Consider the following 18522-nt stretch of genomic DNA (forward strand, 5'->3'; position numbering starts at 1 on the left):
AGCACCTTAAAGAGATATAGGATGCTCTTTATCCCAAATTCTTCATCTCATATTTACTATTTATTATTATTTCAGTATAAAAATTATTATTTAAAATATAAAAAAGAAAATTCTTAGTTGTCTAAAGCATAGATTGTTCTTGGTTAATCTTGTTCTCTCTCTCTCCTCCACAGAAATCTCCTTTGATAGTTTTTTTTTTTTCTTGTTGTCTGTTATGTCTCTACCATTTCTGGCAAACATACAAACATAAATACATACATATATATTATATTTATGTTGTGGAATGTATTATATATTTTTTTCTTGAAAAAATAAAAGGTATTAACATTATCACTTTAAGCTTTTCCCCAAATTAGATTTCACCATTAGCTTTACCATGGAAATATCTTCATTCTTTGTCTCTCTTTTTTACTATAGTAATGAATCACCGTTCCCAGTCCCAGTCTAGGATCTGACATATGTTCAAATTCTCAATAGAATACTTACCTCTAACGTGTCAAAATCAACATAGCCACAAATAAGTTTATTGTTTTCTTCCCAATAAAATCCCTATATCTTATGTAAGCACTTAAGGAATAACAGCACCTTTTTTTTTTTTTTTAGTAATGTGGATTTAAATCTCAAGCCTTTTGACTCATTTCTTCTAACCTTATGTTTTAATCAGATTCCAAGTCATGTATAGTCTGCAGGCAAAATATCATGAACTTCCATCCTTTCTCTTACACTCCTTCTCCTGGTACTTCTAAATTATCTAGACATGTTCATTAGAAAATTATCTATGTCTTCTACTGTTTTCTCCTTGACTTCAATTCTTATTAAATGCAACAAAATCTCTTTCTAAATTGAGATTCTGATCATATTTCCATGACTGGAATCTTTCTAGAGGAGTTTATGGAATTAATTACAAATTTCTCAACTTATTCTACTTAATTCCTTAAGTACAACATTATTACTTTTCAATATTTATTTGGAATGTTATTAAATGACTTAATTCCCTCAGTCCCTTTAGCTAAAAAATAGGACTTTTACTCATACAGGAGTTAAACTCATATTAAAATAACTAAGTTATATGTATCACACCTTCAAAGTAGTTAATGAATGATGGCTTATTTATATATACATTTATTAATTAATTTTAAAATGATTAAAATTATTTACATTAAAAATTTTTAATACTTGTGTACAAATAATTTTCAATATATTGACAGCTGGAGAAATAGAACAATATGTATCAGTAAACCCACCACAATATTTAATAATTATCAACATTTTGCTATGTATCTTTTGCATATGTATGTTAATGTCCAAATGCATACTTTCTGAGAATTTTCAAAATCAGTTAGAGAAAATTTGACACTTTATCCTTAAATACTCCTGACACACATCTCTTAAAAATTAAGATGTTCTGCATGTTATCTGGACCATTGTCATACCTAAAAAAATTATAAAATCTCACATATTTATTCAAATTCCCCCAGTTATTTCTTTGCTATACTTTGTAACTGGTTTTTGTTTTAGTTTTGTCTCTTACTTTAATCAAGAGGCAATCAATTTTTATGCATTGTATTTTGTTATTAGAAATGTTCTTCCTCCTTTAATCTAAAAGGCCCACATTTTTTTAAAACACAAGTGACTTCATAAAATGTCCAATATTATGTATTTACTTGTTGCTAACTTAACTCTTCTAAACTGGGTATTTTCACTGAATCATAATTAGATTTAAAGGCCAAATTAAATCATAATAGTTAGCTTTGATTAGAAATATTTATTAGGCGTCCTTGGTGGCTCAGAAGTTTATTACATAAAGTATCAGGTGTCTTACAAATATTCAAGCCAAATTTGACTGATTGCTCCAGATCATGACCTCCCAATCTTTCTCATAAACTATAATTTATTAAACCCACTTGCAATTAGAAAATATGTGATGGGTGAGACTTTTACAGTGTGGGAAAACATTTCTAAAGATTTTCACAACCACTGAGGGGTCTTGAGAAATCAATTATTTAATCAGAAGTAGTAAATTAATAATTTTTAAAATTGAAGTATAGTTGATATAAATATTGCTTTAGTTCCAGATGTGCAGCAAAGTGAATCATATATTTTCAGATTTTTTTTTCGACTGTAGGTTATCACAAGTTATTGGTTACACTACCCTGTGCTAGACAGCAAATCCTTGTTGTTTATTTATTTTATGTACTTTGAATCTGTTACTCCTATACTCTTAATTTATCTCTTCCGATCTTCTTTTTTCCCCTTTGATAAACATGTTTATTTTCTATGTCTGAGAGTTTATTTCTGTTTCATATATAGATGTGTTTGTATTATTTTTTTTTCAGATTCCACATACAAGTGGTTTCATATAATATCCTTTGTCTGACTTACTTCACAAAGTATGATATTCTGTAAGTTCATTCATGTTGCTGCAAATGACTATACACACACACAGACACATACACTCATACACATATTTGTCTATTACTTTATTTGAAAATATTTTTTCCCATCCTGCAGGTTGTCTTTCTGTTTAATTATGATTTCCTTTGCTGTGCAAAAGGTTTTAAGTTTCATTAGGTTTTAGCTTTGCTTAGTTTAACTGTTATTTCTTTTGCCTTGGGAAGGACATTTAAGAAAATATTGCTACAATTTATGTCAGAGGACATTTTGCCTATGTTTTCTTCTTTGAGTGCTATGGATTCATGGATTACATTTAGCTCTTTAAACTATTTTGATCTTATTTGTCTATATGTTGAGAGGGAGTATTCTAATTTCAATGATTTACATGCAGCTACATGTAATATCTCTTGTTGAAGAAACTATTTTCTTTTTACCATTTCTATTTTTTATTGCAGTGTAGTTGATTTACAATGTTGTGTTAATTTCTGCTGTACAGGAAATTTATTCAATTACACATATACATGTGTTATTTTCATATTTTTTTCCATTATGGTTTATCAGAGGACATTTAATTTAATTTCCTGTGTATACACTGTCTTTTTTTGTGTAGTTTTGTCTCCTTTGTTGTACATTAATTGGCCATAGGTGTGTAGGTTTATTTCTTGGCTCTCTATACAGTTCCATTCAAATTTTGTCATAACAAAATTATTTATTTATTTTTTTTCTCTAATCAACTGGGGATGAGCTACTGTTTCTTTTATGAAGGCAAAGTAAATGATTAATTCCTTCCTTTTCATTACCAATATTAAGAATGAGGAGTTGAAGCAATAATCATTTTCAGCTGATAAAGAATCCATCTGCAGTGAAGGAAACCTGGGTTCAATCTCTGGGTTGGGAAGATCCCCTGGAGAAGTGAAAGACTACCTGCTCCAGTATTCTGGCCTGGAGAATTCCATGCACTGTATAGTCCATGGGGTCACAAAGAGTTGGACACGACTGACTGATTTTCTCTTTCACTTTTCAAAGGTAGTAAATGATTTTTCTTTCTTATTTTAGAGAAACTAGGAGCTTATGGATTTTTCTCTTTACTGTTTGATAATCATTTATAGTCATTATTCTTTTTTATGTCCACATTATACCATATTTAATTATTGATTTCATTCAGACTGGCCATTGTGCCATTTCAATACATCTGACCTTTCAGTATCTGGCCTCTTTGTGCTTAAAAATTGCCCCACTAAATACATGAAATAGGCATACTTACTTGAAATAACTATTTTATTTATGAATCATTCTTATGAACTTGATGCAAGTTAGGTTTGTTTAGCTTATTTCCAATATCACATTTAAAAAACAAATTATCTTTGATTTATCTTATGTCACTCCCAAGGAAGAAATTTCACACTTGTTGCTGCAGGCTAAGAATATGGGAAGCCAGATCACCCTAGCCCCAGCTTGCTTATAGGGTGCAGTTTCTGCATTCAGAGAAAACCACAGGTGATCATCTTTGCATAGGACCCAGAGAAGTGGCTCAGAAGTTTTGCCCAAGCATAGAGGTGGCCCTCTCTCTAAGGAACTAGTTTTATTAAAACAGGATGTGGAAAAGTTGAAGCCTAAGGGCAATCTTGAAAATAATGGACATTTTGAAAGTAAGTATTTAAGAGATGGCTTGGAAATACATGTACAAGAGCAGGAGATCAGATGTGAGGACAGTTGCTCACTGGAGAGAATCAGGAAATGAGGCAGCTACAAAGAGAAGAGCCTGGGACACTGGCTTCAGAGAAAACCTCAAATGTGACTGCTTTAGGCATAAATACAGTGGTTTATTGGAGAAGGCAATGGCACCCCACTCCAGTACTCTTGCCTGGAAAATCCCATGGATGGAGGAGCCTAGTAGGATGCAGTCCATGTGGTCGCTAAGAGTAGGACACGACTAAGCGACTTCACTTTCACTTTTCACTTTCATGCATTGAAGAAGGAAATGGCAACCCACTCCAGTGTTCTTGCCTGGAGAATCCCAGGGACGGGGGAGCCTGGTGGGCTGCTGTCTATGGGGTCGCACAGAGTCGGACACGACTGAAGTGACTTAGCACAGTGGTTTATATCAGAACAATTCTTGTGTAGATAAAAGTTTTAAAATATGGGTAAAATATAAAAACGTAACTGTTTGAAGGCACTGGGGATGACCAAAAACATATGGAAAATAGAGGAGATTCAGCATTGAAAAAAAGATAATTGCAGTGAATGAGATATCAACTTTCCTGAGGGTAAAACTCCACTATTTTGTGTACCTGCAAAAAATATTCTTAAAAAATAATGGTTAGGTAAACTATTTTGGATAAAAGATAACATAACATTGCCATTAGTACTACAGTACTATAAATGGTTGAAAATATATCAGCTGAGGAGAAACAATTTTTAAGAAGTTTAATATAATTAAGAGCAAAAAGCATTTTTTAAAGCAAATAGGTACACAAATATAAAAACTTTATTCTTTTCTTAAACTATATGATTCTTTAATCAAAAATTATAAAGATTTGTTTTTGGATATATATACATATTATGTCTATATAAGAGCAATAGCACAGAGGTCTGATAGCAGTATGACAAGACTTTTACATTTTTATGTATGGTGTTACAATATTAATTTTAGGTAGAGTGGAATGCATTAACAATTCACTCACTAGAGACACAATAAAAATGTAGTACAGAAATACAGTTAATAAAAAATTAAACTGATATATTAAACCCCCCACTAAATGAAAAGAAGACAAAAGAAGATGAAAAGAGATCAAAATCAGATTGAATTTAAAAAAAAACTAATAAAATGTAAACCTAAATCCCACCTAAAGGCAGAAAATTCTCAAGATAGATAAAAATAATGTCCAACTATAGCCTAATAAAGAGATGCACTTGAACTCTAAAGACACAGATGAGTTGAAAGCAAAAGTGGAAAAATTTAAGTTGCTATATTAATATCCAGCAAAAATACTTCAGTAGAAGGAGTATGATTAGAGGTAAAGGATTTCAAAATAATGTAATCAACAATGTATCAGGATAAGATAACAATCCTAGACACAAATGCACCTAAAGCTATAGAATCAAATCAACACTCATAAATAAAATTTGCTTTTAAGTGTTTCTAAGCAAACTTGAAAATTCAATAATGACATAAAAACATGGGCTAAACTATCTATATTATTAGCTACAGATATTATTCCATACCACATATCTGTATAACTTCTTTTGTGTAATTGAAACTTTGTGCTCTTTGACTAATGTCTCTCTGCTTCCTCCCCCTATCAGCTCCTGGCTACCACCTTGTATGCTTCACTTCTATAAGTTTGACTATTTCAAGTTCCTCATAAAAATGATATTTTGTACTACGTGTCTTTCTATATCTGGCTTATTTCACTTGTCATTATGTCCTTCAGTTTCATATATGTTGCTGAAGAGCAAGAGTTTTTCTTTTTTTAAAGACTGAATGCTATTTCTTGTATGCATGTACAACATTTTCTTTATTCAGTCATCCACTGATGGATATTTATGTTGGTTTCATGTCTTGGCACTGGGAATATTGATGAGGTAAGCACGGAATCGCAGATAGCTCTTTGAGATCCTGAGCTCAATCGCTATCAATATGTATCTAGAAGTATAATTAATAGATCAGATGAGAGTTCTAACTTTTTCGGGAACCTAAAAACTGTTTTACATAGTGAAGTAATTCATAGTGAAATATTAGAAAGCATGCCTCAAGATAAAAAACAAGACAAGGATGCCCACTCTCTGTATTTTTTCAATATTTTACTGGTTTTAGTTGGTATAAACCATGAATTTTGGGTAGAAAAAAAATTTAAGTCTCTATTCATGGAGAACAAAAATTATTTATAGAAGTGCTATGAAATTTATAGAATTATGAAAAATCATACATAAACTTAGTAATTTTTCAAGGTATAGTTCCCGTACATATAATTAATTTTAATTCCTGTATATATATTAGAAAAGTGTGACGTGTGACAATAAAACTTAAGAAAAATATATTTAAGTCAAACTTTTAAAATCCTTAAAATAATTATGAATTGATTTTAGGAAAAAAAAAAAGTGAAACAATTCTATGCTGGAAACTATAGAATGCTGCTAAAAGTGCCTTTGAACAATCTAAATAAATGAGAAATTTTGCCATATTGATTAATTGGAAGGCTTCAAATTTTATGATTGACTTAGATATTCAACATATCCAGATATTACTTTAAGCATTAAAAATGGAAACTGAAAAGCAAATTCTGAAATTTATGTGAAAAATCAAACTGTTTTTGAAAATGTATTGTAATGTTGGAGGAAATACATTAACTAATTTAAGATTTATTTTAGATTTTATACTACCATAAATAAAATGAGATGCAATAAGGAAAGAGAAATAGACTAATGCAACAGAGAGAGATTTATTTAATGCATAAATAAATCTACCATAGGTCAACCGAGCTTTATATTTGTTTATTTGTTTTATAAGGGTGCCAAAGTAATTCAACAGTAATATAAAGCCTTGTCAGTAAATTGTACTTGTGCAAGTGAATATTATGATAGGGGTAAAAATGAACTTTGAATAATTTTAACTCATGTCATATAAAAAATTAAATTAAATTTTATAAACCTAAAGATGAATTTCCTAATGGAAATGATTTTAAAAAATCATTTCCTAATGGCAATGATTTAAAAAAAAAAGTCTTCATGACTTGATGATTGGAAAATCTTCTTTATATTTAATGAATAGCATATGCATTAAATCTAAACAAATCAAGAAATGACTATAAAATTAAAATATTATTTTCATCAAAATGAATAGTATATAAAGTGGATAAACAAGATACAGATGGAAAAATTTTAAAAACAAATCTTAGACAAAGATTATACCTAGAATTTTATCTAAAAGATAAAAAGACAATTATTTTTTTAAATGGGGAGATGACTTGAATAGAAGCTTCATAATTGTTTAAACATCTTATAATTTTATAGCATCAATTAAGCAAAGTATAAAATCATGTTCTGATATTTTTTTCTGTAGAAAATGGCTTATCCTGTCAGAAAGTTAAATGATAGTAGCTGAACATTAAAATAAAAATAGATATGAATAGCTGATATATCTTTCAGAAATACAATGTTCAATTTTGTTTAATTTGATTTGTATATCTAACAATTAATTTGATAATGGAGTGTACATTAGCAGCTAACTTTAAAATTTTGAAAATATATGTATGTATAGATATAAATGTATAGCATATGTATACACACACATACAGACAATTACTTAAATTGATCAATTTAAGTAATCAGTTCAGAGATAAAAAGGTCAGTCAGATATTTAAGTGAGATATTTGAACAGATATGGAGAAAAGGTAGCATCGTCAGGAACACCTGAAAGTATTTCCATGCTATAACCCTTTCCAAAGACCTTATTGTTGAATTCTGGGCTTATTCAAGTTTATACTATTAATGGCCATACAAAGACTTCAGAAAGGGCATTTGCTATTCACTTATTTATTTCGTTTATTAAATATTTAATGCCCCTCACTGTACTGTGCACATAAATATTTAAAAATATAGTTTCAAGTATTTCTGTAAAGAAATATTTGAAGAATTACTAATCGGTTCCATGGAGAATAAAACGGTTTGGGCTGTAGGAAAATCCTTAATGACTAAAGCAGTGCTTTAAGCAAGGCCAGGCTTCAGGGAAAAAGAAATCTTACTGATAGATAAATAGGGAGAAGAAAACATATTACTATTAATTAGTATGAACTATATGATTAAATATTCCTGTACTTAATAACTATGGAGTTTCTGAAACTTTGCTCTGCTCACAAGCCAAGTTGCCAACATTCCAAGTCTCTCACAGGAAAGCAGAAGAAAGAATGGAGAAAAGACAATTTCTTTAACATGTGGAGCTGGGAAAATTGGTCAACCACTTGTAAAAGAATGAAACTACAACACTTTCTAACACCATACACAAAAATTAACATAAAATGGATTAAAGATCTAAATGTAAGACCAGAAACTATAAAACTCCTAGAGGAGAACATAGGCAAAACACTCTCCGACATACATCACAGCAGGATACTCTATGACCCAGCTCCTAGAATATTGCAAATAAAAGCAAAAATAAACAAATGGGACCTAATTAAAATAAAAGCTGCACAACAAAGGAAACTATAAGCAAGGTGAAAAGATAGCCTTCAGAATGGGAGAAAATAATAGCAAATGAAGCAACAGACAAAGGACTAATCTCAAAAATATACAAGCAACTCCTGCATCTCAAATTCAGGAAAATAAATGACTCAATCAAAAAATTGGCCAAAGACCTAAACAGATATTTCTCCAAAGAAGACATACAGATGGCTAACAAACACATGGAAAGATGCTTAACATCATTCATTATCAGAGAAATGCAAATCAAAACCACAGTGAGGTACCATTTTACACCAGTCAGAATGGCTGCTATCCAAAAGTCTACAAGCAATAAATGCTGGAGAGGGTGTGGAGAAAAAGGAACCCTCTTACACTGTTGGTGGAAATGCAAACTAGTAGATCCACTATGGAGAACAGTGTGGAGATTCCTTAAAAAACTGGAAATATAACTACCATGATTTTGCTGCGGCTGCTGCTAAGTAGCTTTAGTCATGTCTGACTCCATGAGATGCCATAGATGGCAGCCCACCAGGCTCTGCCATCCCTGGGATTCTCCAGGCAAGAGAACTGGAGAGGGGTGCCATTGCCTTCTCCATAGAACTAACATCAGATCAGATCAGTCGCTCAGTCGTGTCCGACTCTTTGCGACCCCATGAATCGCAGCACCCCAGGCCTCCCTGTCCAGGACCAACTCCCAGAGTTCACTGAGACTCACGCCCATCGAGTCAGCAATGCCATCCAGCCATCTCATCCTCTGTCGTCTCCTTCTCCTCCTGCCCCCAATCCCTCTGAGCATCAGAGTCTTTTCCAATGAGTCAACTCTTCTCATGAGGTGGCCAAAGTACTGAAGTTTCAGCTTTAGCATCATTCCTTCCAAAGAAATCCCAGGGCTGATTTCTTTCAGAATGGACTGGTTGGATCTCCTTGCAGTCCAAGGGACTCTCAAGAGTTTTCTCCAACACCACAGTTCAAAAGTATCAATTCTTTGGCGCTCAGCCTTCTTCACAGTCCAACTCTCACATCCATACATGACCACAGGAAAAACCATAGCCTTGACTAGACGAACCTTTGTTTGCAAAGTAATGTCTCTGCTTTTGAATATGCTATCTAGGTTGGTCATAACTTTCCTTCCAAGGAGTAAGCATCTTTTAATTTCATGGCTGCATTCACAATCTGTAGTGATTTTGGAGCCCAGAAAAATAAAGTCTGACACTGTTTCCCCATCTTTTCCCATGAAGTGGTGGGATCAGATGCCATGATCTTCGTTTTCTGAATGTTGAGCTTTAAGCCAACTTTTTCACTCTCCACTTTCACTTTCATCAAGAGGCTTCTTAGTTCCTCTTCACTTTCTGCCATTAGGGTGGTGTCATCTGCATATCTGAGGTTATTGATATTTCTCCCGGCAATCTTGATTCCAGCTTGTGCTTCCTCCAGTCCAGCGTTTCTCATGATGTACTCTGCATATAAGTTAAATAAACAGGGTGACAATATACAGCCTTGACGAACTCCTTTACCTATTTGGAACCAGTCTTTTGTTCCATGTCCGTTCTAACTGTTGCTTCCTAACCTGTATACAAATTTCTCAAGAGGAAGATCAGGTGGTCTGGTATTCCCATCTCTTTCAGAATTTTCCACAGTTTATTGTGATCCACATAGTCAAAGGCTTTGGCATAGTCAATAAAGCAGAAATAGATGTTTTTCTGGAAGTCTCTTGCTTTTTCTATGATTCAGCGGATGTTTGCAATTCGATCTCTGGTTCCTCTGCCTTTTCTAAAACCATCTTGAACATCAGGAAGTTCATGGTTCACATATTGCTGAAGTCTGGCTTGGAGAATTTTAAGCATTACTTTACTAGCATGTGAGATGAGTGCAATTGTGTTGTAGTTTGAGCATTCTTTGGAAGAACTAACATACGATCCAGCAATCCCACTGCTGGGCATACACACAGAGGAAACCAGAATTGAAAGAGACATGTGTACCCCAATGTTCATCACAACACTGTTTAGAATAGCCAGGACATGGAAGCAACCTAGATGTCCATCAGGAGACTAATGGATAAGAAAGCTGTGGTACATATACACAATGGAGTATTACTAAGCCATTAAAAAGAATATATTTGAATTAGTTCTAATGAGGTGGATGAAACTGGAGCCTATTATACAGAGTGAAGTAAGCCAGAAAGAAAAACATCAATATGTATACTAACACATATATATGGAATTTAGAAAGATGGTAATGATAACCCTGTATGTGAGATAGCAAAGGAGACACATATATATAGAACAGTCTTTTGAACTCTGTGGTAGAGGCGAGGGTGGGATGATTTGAGAGAATGACATTGAAACATGTATAATATCATATGTGAAATGAATCGCCAGTCCAGGTTAGATGCATGATACTGGATGTTCGGGGCTGGTGTACTGGGATGACCCAGAGGGATGGTATGGGGACGGAGATGGGAGGGGGATTCAGGATGGGGAACACGTGTATACCCGTGGCAGATTCATGTTGATGTATGGCAAAACCAATACAATATTGTAAAGTAATTAGCTTCCAATTAAAATAAATTTATACAAAAAAATAAAAGGAGAGAAAAAAAGCAACAAATGATCTTGGATATTTCTCAGCAGGCCCTGTGCACTCCATGTTTTTGTTCCACTGCTAGTCCCTCTGGAAGATGTGGAGTGAGTCACTGGGGTAGATCTCATGTGAGTGGGTTTGTGGTGAAGCAGGAACCCTGTGCTTGGAAGCACTGGTCTTGTGTGAGGCCTGCAAAACTGCCTTATGGCTGCCCTAAGGGTGGAGTTTCTTATTATACTGAACAGTAAACAAAGTGGTTCTCCTCTCCTGAGACAGACACTCTATCTACATTCTAGAAAAGGCAAAGGGAGTCAGTTGGCAAGATTTGCAAACACTTGAGGAATCCACAAAGAAGTCTTTTCCAACACACACTTTAGAAGAAAACTATTTTAAATATGAAATTTTAAAAAACTAGAGTTTTAAACAATTTTGATAATGATTTTTGTTTATTAAAGTTTAATTTGAACAAAAAGTTTAATGTCATCAAATTTTTCATATTTAACAACATTTACACATTAGAAATAAAATATATTAGTAAATATCAACATCTGAAAAATGTGGCAATTCTAGATATTAATTATTTTGGTATTATATCAACAAAGATATTAATAAAATAACATTTAGCTATGTTTCTATGTATCATTATATCAATTAAATTAAGCCCTTCTTTTGAGCATTTTTATAATGATAAAAATTCCATGAATTTATTTCATGTACTGTCAGAAACATGCCACTATGAGAGCATATTGGTTCTGAAAACTCAACAAAAAGAAGAAAATTTAATATGTGCTTAAAATTGCCACACTTTATTTTTAAATAGTATCTATGTATAAAATTTAATTTGAACCACTCTGAAAGAGCACTAAAAGGGGAAAACATAAAACTTATGAATTTGAAGTGCAATATAGTATTGTTATGAAGCAGCAGAGGAGATACTGAAAGCTTCAGAAATGTTTCTTTTTTGGAGAAGCAAGAGAAGAGGAATGTTTGAACACAAAAGGGTGGAAAAACTGACTGCAACTTCTACCTACTCTGAAAATTAAATATGCCAATGAGATAGAAGACATATATTAAATCATGTAAAGCCTTTTCCTCTCATTTAACCAAGTATTCCTACTACAATGGAGAACATATGTAAAAATAAAAAAAATAATAATAATAATACTATACTTAAGGGTAACAAGTTTGACTGAACATTGCTTTTATTTCCAAAAAGAAGAATTTGAAAGTATCTCAAACACATAAAAATTTTGGAACTATAACACCTGAGTCATTCCATCGAATTATAGTTGAATATTGGAGAAGGCGATGGCACCCCACTCTAGTACTCTTGCCTGGAAAATCCCATGGACGGAGGAGCCTGGCAGGCTGCAGTCCAAGGAGTCGCTAAGAGTCGGACACGACTGAGCGACTTCACTTTCACTTTTCACTTTCATGCATTGGAGAAGGAAATGGCAACCCACTCCAGTGTTCTTGCCTGGAGAATCCCAGGGACGGGGGAGCCTGATGGGCTGCCGTCTATGGGGTCGCACAGAGTCGGACACGACTGAAGTGACTTAGCATAGCATAGTTGAATATATAATTTAGCTAATTACTAGATTGATACAAGGAGCACATTTTAGTTCCTTTAGTTCAGTCACTCAGTCGTGTCTGATGCTTTACATCCCCATGGACTGCAGCACACAAGGCCTCCCTGTCCATCACCAACTTCCAGAGTTTGCTCAAACTCATGTTCATCACGTCAGCGATGCCATCCAACCGTCTCATTCTCTGCCATCCCTTTCTCCTCCTGCCTTCAATCTTTCCCAGCATCAGGGTCTTTTCCAATGTGTCAGTTCTTCCCATCAGGTGACCAAAGTATTGGAGTTTCAGCTTCAGTGTCAGTCCTTCCAATGTATATTCAAGACTGATTTCCTTTAGGATTGATTGGGTTGATGTCCTTCCAATCCAAGGGAGTCTCAAAAGTCTTCTCCAACACCACAATTCAAAAACATCAATTCTTCGGTGCTCAGCTTTCTTTATAGTCCAAATCTCACATCCATACATGACTGCTGGAAAATCCATAGCTTTGACTAAATGGATCTTTATTGGCAAAGTAATGCCTCTGTTTTTTGATATGCTATCTAGGTTGGTCATACGTTTTCTTCCAAGGAGCAAGCGTCTTTTAATTTCATAGCTGCAGTCACAATCTGCAGTGATTTTGGAGCCCCAGAAAATAAAATCTTTCACTGTTTCCATTGTTTCCCCATCTATTTGCCATGAAGTGATGGGACCGGATGCCATGATCTTAGTTTTCTGAATGTTGAGTTTTAAGCCAACTTTTTCACTCTGCTCTTTCGCATTTATGAATAAGGAATCCTCATGGTCAAAGTTCTTGCAATTATTAGTGATGAATTTAAATTGTGGCAATATATGTAATTATTATTATGTGTGTAATAAATTATGAAAAAAATCATTAAAACATCATATTTTAAGTGTATAGGTGGACGTCAACATTGAATGAAAAATGAAGCAAACATAATGTAGCTAATTAGTTGGTTGTGAGGAGGCAGAAGAAAACAAGTGGGCATTAATTATCTTATCTTTTCCAGAGCAGAATACGAGGAATAGTAAACATTGGTGTATATTATTTGGAAAAACAATAATCGGTGTGATTTAGTATGCCTCAAAGTTTACCCAATTGCCTAAATAATTTTACCTCTGGAAAGCAATTCATTGGATATAGCTCCAACACTACACAAAGTTATTCACTGAAAAAATTATTTGTGACAGCAAAATTCTGAAATATTATTTTTGTAACACACTGCAGTCATTTGGACAATGGAACTTATATGTATATACTAATGTTGAAAACCTTTACAAAATATATTTTGAAGTAGTTGAAATTTATCTTTATTATAATCACATTTATATCTTTCAGTTCAGTTCAGTCACTCAGTTGTGTGACTCTGTGACCCCATGAACCGCAGCACGCCAGGCCTCCCTGTCCAACACCAACTCCCAGAATCCACTGAAACCCATGTCCTTGAGTCAAATATGCCATCCAACCATCTCATCCTCTATTGTCCCCTTCTCCTCCTGCCCTCAATCTTTCCAAGCATCAGGGTCTTTTCAAATGAATCAGTTATTAGCATCAGGCGGCCAAATATTGGAGTTTCAGCTTCAGCATCAGTCCTTCCAATGAACACTCAGGACTGATCTCCTTTAGGATGGACTAGTAGGATATCTTTTTAGTCCAAGGGACTCTCATAAGCCTTCCCCAACACCACAGCTCAAAAGCATCAATTTTCCGGTGCTCAGCTTTCTTCACAGTTCAACTCTCACATCCATATATAACCATGGAAAAACCATAGCCTTGACTCTGTAATGTCTCTGTTTTTAAATATGCTGTCTAGGTTAATCATATCCTCCCTTCCAAGGAGTAAGCGTCTTTTAATTTCGTAGCTGCAGTCACCATCTGCAGTGATTTTGGAGCCCCCAAAAATAAAGTCTGACACTGTTTCCACTGTTTTGCCATGTATTTACCATGAAGTGATGGGACTGGATGCCATGATCTTACTTTTCTGAATGTTGAGCTTTAAGCCAACTTTTTCACTCTCCTCTTTCACTTTCATCAGGAGGCCCTTTAGTTCCTCTTCACTTTCTGCCATAAGGGTGGTGTCATCTGCATATCTGAGGTTATTGATATTTCACCAAGCAATCTTGATTCAAGCTTGTGTTTCTTCCAGCCCAGCGTTTCTCATGATGTACTCTGCATATAGGTTAAATAGTCAGGGTGACAATATACAGCCTTGACATACTCCTTTTCCTATTTAGAACCAGTCTGTTGTTCCATGTTCAGTTCTTTTCTTTTTTTTTTTTAATTTAAATTTATTTATTTTAAGTGGAGGCTAACTACTTTACAATATTTTATTCGTTCTGCCACACATCAACATGAATCTGCCATAGGCGTACACGTGTTCGCCATCTTGAACCCCCCTCCACCTCCCTCCCCGTACCATCCCTCTGGGTCATCCCAGTGCACTGGCCCCAAGGATCCTGTATAGAACCTGGTCCATGTCCAGTTCTAACTGTTGCTTCCTGACCTGCATACAGGTTTCTCAAGAGGCAGGTCAGGTGGTCTGGTATTTTCATCTCTTTCAGAATTTTCCACATTTTATTGTGATCCACACAGTCAAAGGATTTGGCATAGTCAATAAAGCAGAAATAGATCGTTTTCTGGAACTCTCTTGCTCTTTTGATGATCCAGTGGATGTTGGCAGTGTGATCTCTGGTTCCTCTGCCTTTTCTAAATCCAGCTTGAACATCTGGAAGTTCACAGTTCACGTATTGCTGAAGCCTGGCTTGGAGAATTTTGAGCATTACTTTACTAGCGTGTGAGATGAGTGCAATTGTGTGGTAGTTTGAGCATTCTTTGGCATTGCCTTTCTTTGGGATTGGAATGAAAACTGACCTTTTCCAGTCCTGTGGCCACTGCTGAGTTTTCCAAGTTTGCTGACATATTGAGTGCATCACTTTCATAGCATCATCTTTTAGGATTTTAAATAACTCAACTGGAATTCCATCACCTGCAGTAGCTTTGTTCATAGTGTGCTTCCTAAGGCCCAACTGACTTCACATTCCAGGATGTCTGGCTCTACATGAATGATCACACCATTGTAATTAACTGGGTCATGAAGATCTTTTTTGTAGTTTTTCCGTATGTTCTTGCCACTTGTTCTTAATATCTTCTGCTTCTGTCAGGTCCATACCATTTCTGTCCTTTATTTTGCCCATCTTTGCATGAAATGTTCCCTTGGTTTCTGTAATTTTCTTGAAGATATTTCTAATTTTTACCATTCTGTTGTTTTCCTCTATTTCTTTGCATTGATTGCTGAGGATCAATATATCTATATCTTGTTCAATTTTAATGAAGTTAATTTTAATATTATAAATAGACTATAATTTCCAAAGCTTTAGTTCAAACAATCTTGGGTAGGTGAAGATATAATTCAATGGGGGTATGATTTTACTTCTGAAGCTATCAGGTAAAGTATCTACTGTAACTCCTGGATTTGGGGGCAGTGTCTTATGATTGTTAAAAAAAAAATGGACAGAATGAGAGAGCAGTTATTGGATGATTTCATAAGGCAGAGATGCTCTGCAAGGTTTAAATATCAGATGACCAAGAGATGGTTATGATAGAGAAACATTTACATTCTTTTGGTTAAATTATTTTGGCATCTCTGTTAAAGCAGCTTACATTTCCTCTGCTGAATACAATAGAAAGTGAAGTTGAATTAACTATTAAATAAAGATTATAAAATATTGTGAGGCTTCTCATGAACTCTAATGTATGTAATTACAAAAAATAGAAATATATAAAGCAAAAAGCCTGGGAAATCTAGGAGGAGCCCACAGAAGCATAACTGAGGAAGTTCTATTCAAGAAACCTTTAGTTCCCATCAGGTCTAGTCAACACATGTCAAGTAGAAGCTCCAAGCACAAGGAGTGCTGGCCTGAAGATGTGGGGTCTCTCAGATCTTGTAAACCCAGAATTCCTCCTTGAAATCTGATTTGAAAAATGAGCAAATGTGCAAAAATGTATCATCAAATATTAGTGTTATATTCAACCATGAAGTTTAATGTATTTACTGTGAAGGCTGTTCTATCCCAAAGAGCTTATTCTGATATTTGGCTTATTTCAACATATAAAGATAAATGTGGACAATTAAAGCTCTCTATTTCATTTATTTATTTTATTAAATAAATCATATCAAAATAACTTAATCCTCTTACTCCTAGTTTCCAACTTCTGAGAAACAGTATCTGATCCTCAGATACCACTTTGTTAAAACTACATCACTGTGCTGGTAGACAACTTCTGCATGCCATGTGCACAGAGGCGTTGATGACTTTTGTCCCAGACTATCTTTATAAGGATGTTTGTGTTTCTCCAGGGTAAAGTTCAGATCTGATTTTTGTGGAATGGAGGAAGCAGGAGATGAATACCATGGACATCTAAATCAGAGCCAGTGGACTTGCTTTCTCCTGGCACAGAAGAAATTATGAACTTCATGTTTATTCTAACTCCCAGCCTCTCAAACCCATGACCCAATGAAGAACATTCTAGATGAGTGGTGTGCATGCAGTAGGTTTTCATCACAGCTGGAAACATTAAAATTTTGAAGGAGTATTTTATAAAGGAGTTGCTTGCAAACCTGCTAAACATTTGCCCAGAGAATATTCTACCACCATTTATGAAACTGTGGAAGTCCAACTTTCAATCTTTCAAGAAAGATGAAATCACAGACTTTTCATAGTTGTTATCTTGTGTTTATTTTAAATACAATATTAATTAATTCATGTAGAGGCTGAAGATTAGACACACACCCAGAGCAATAAGATATTCAACAAGTTGTCTTTTTATAATTCAAGAAAGATATAGACATAAATATAATATTTAAACATATATCTGGAAAAGTAATGACCAAATGCCAACCATAATTATGCTTGAATGTTAGAATATTTCTTTTTTATGTTTCTTTCCCCTATTGAATTTGTTTTTCCTAATGAACATGCATTCTTTAATAACATTTTTACAAATGAAAATATGAAATTCACAACATTTTCATTATAAGAGAAATTTTAATGGTCACACTGTTTTCAGAAATCAAACTCTGCAAGCTTTTTCTTGATTAATAGGCAAAAATATTTTTAAAATAACCTGCAGCATCTTAAATATCAGTTACTTTCTAAGCTTGAAAATAGCATTTGTGGGAATTCATTCTGAGCATTTTATCTATATCTAGTTAGATGACATTTCTGTCTTCTTCATACAAATATTTTCTTCTTGTTTCCCTCTTCCCATTTTATAAATCTGTAAATTTATCCACATTTAAAGCTTTATATAGATACTTTATATTCATTAAGCTATCTAATTACTTGAAACACGATATCTTTGCACATATGTATACCTACCTTAGGAAAATCAGATCATTTCCCTTAAATAACCTCTAGTTGTTCCTGAAACAATGGAAGGAATAATGTCATCATTAAACATAAATTATGTAGACATTTGAAATAAAAGATAAGAAGTTAGATCCTGTGAATATGCCCGATGTCAGGTATGAAAATTTGTACTAGAGGGGCAGGAAACAGTAAAACATTGTTCTTATTAAAATGTGAGCTATTCCTTAAGAAGATAGACCATTCATTTTAATTTTACACTTTGAAAATTAATAAATCATGAGTGACTACAAACTGGTAATCTTGCTGGTGGCATTTTCTTTAAGTTAATTTCAAAAATATATTTTTAACCTACTGTGTGTGTGTGTGTGTGTGTGTGTGTGTTGTGTGTGCATGTGTGTGTGCATGTGCTCTTAAAAT

Source organism: Bos javanicus, chromosome 9, assembly GCF_032452875.1.
Source record: "Bos javanicus breed banteng chromosome 9, ARS-OSU_banteng_1.0, whole genome shotgun sequence".
In the NCBI taxonomy this organism is placed as follows: Eukaryota; Metazoa; Chordata; class Mammalia; order Artiodactyla; family Bovidae; genus Bos; species Bos javanicus.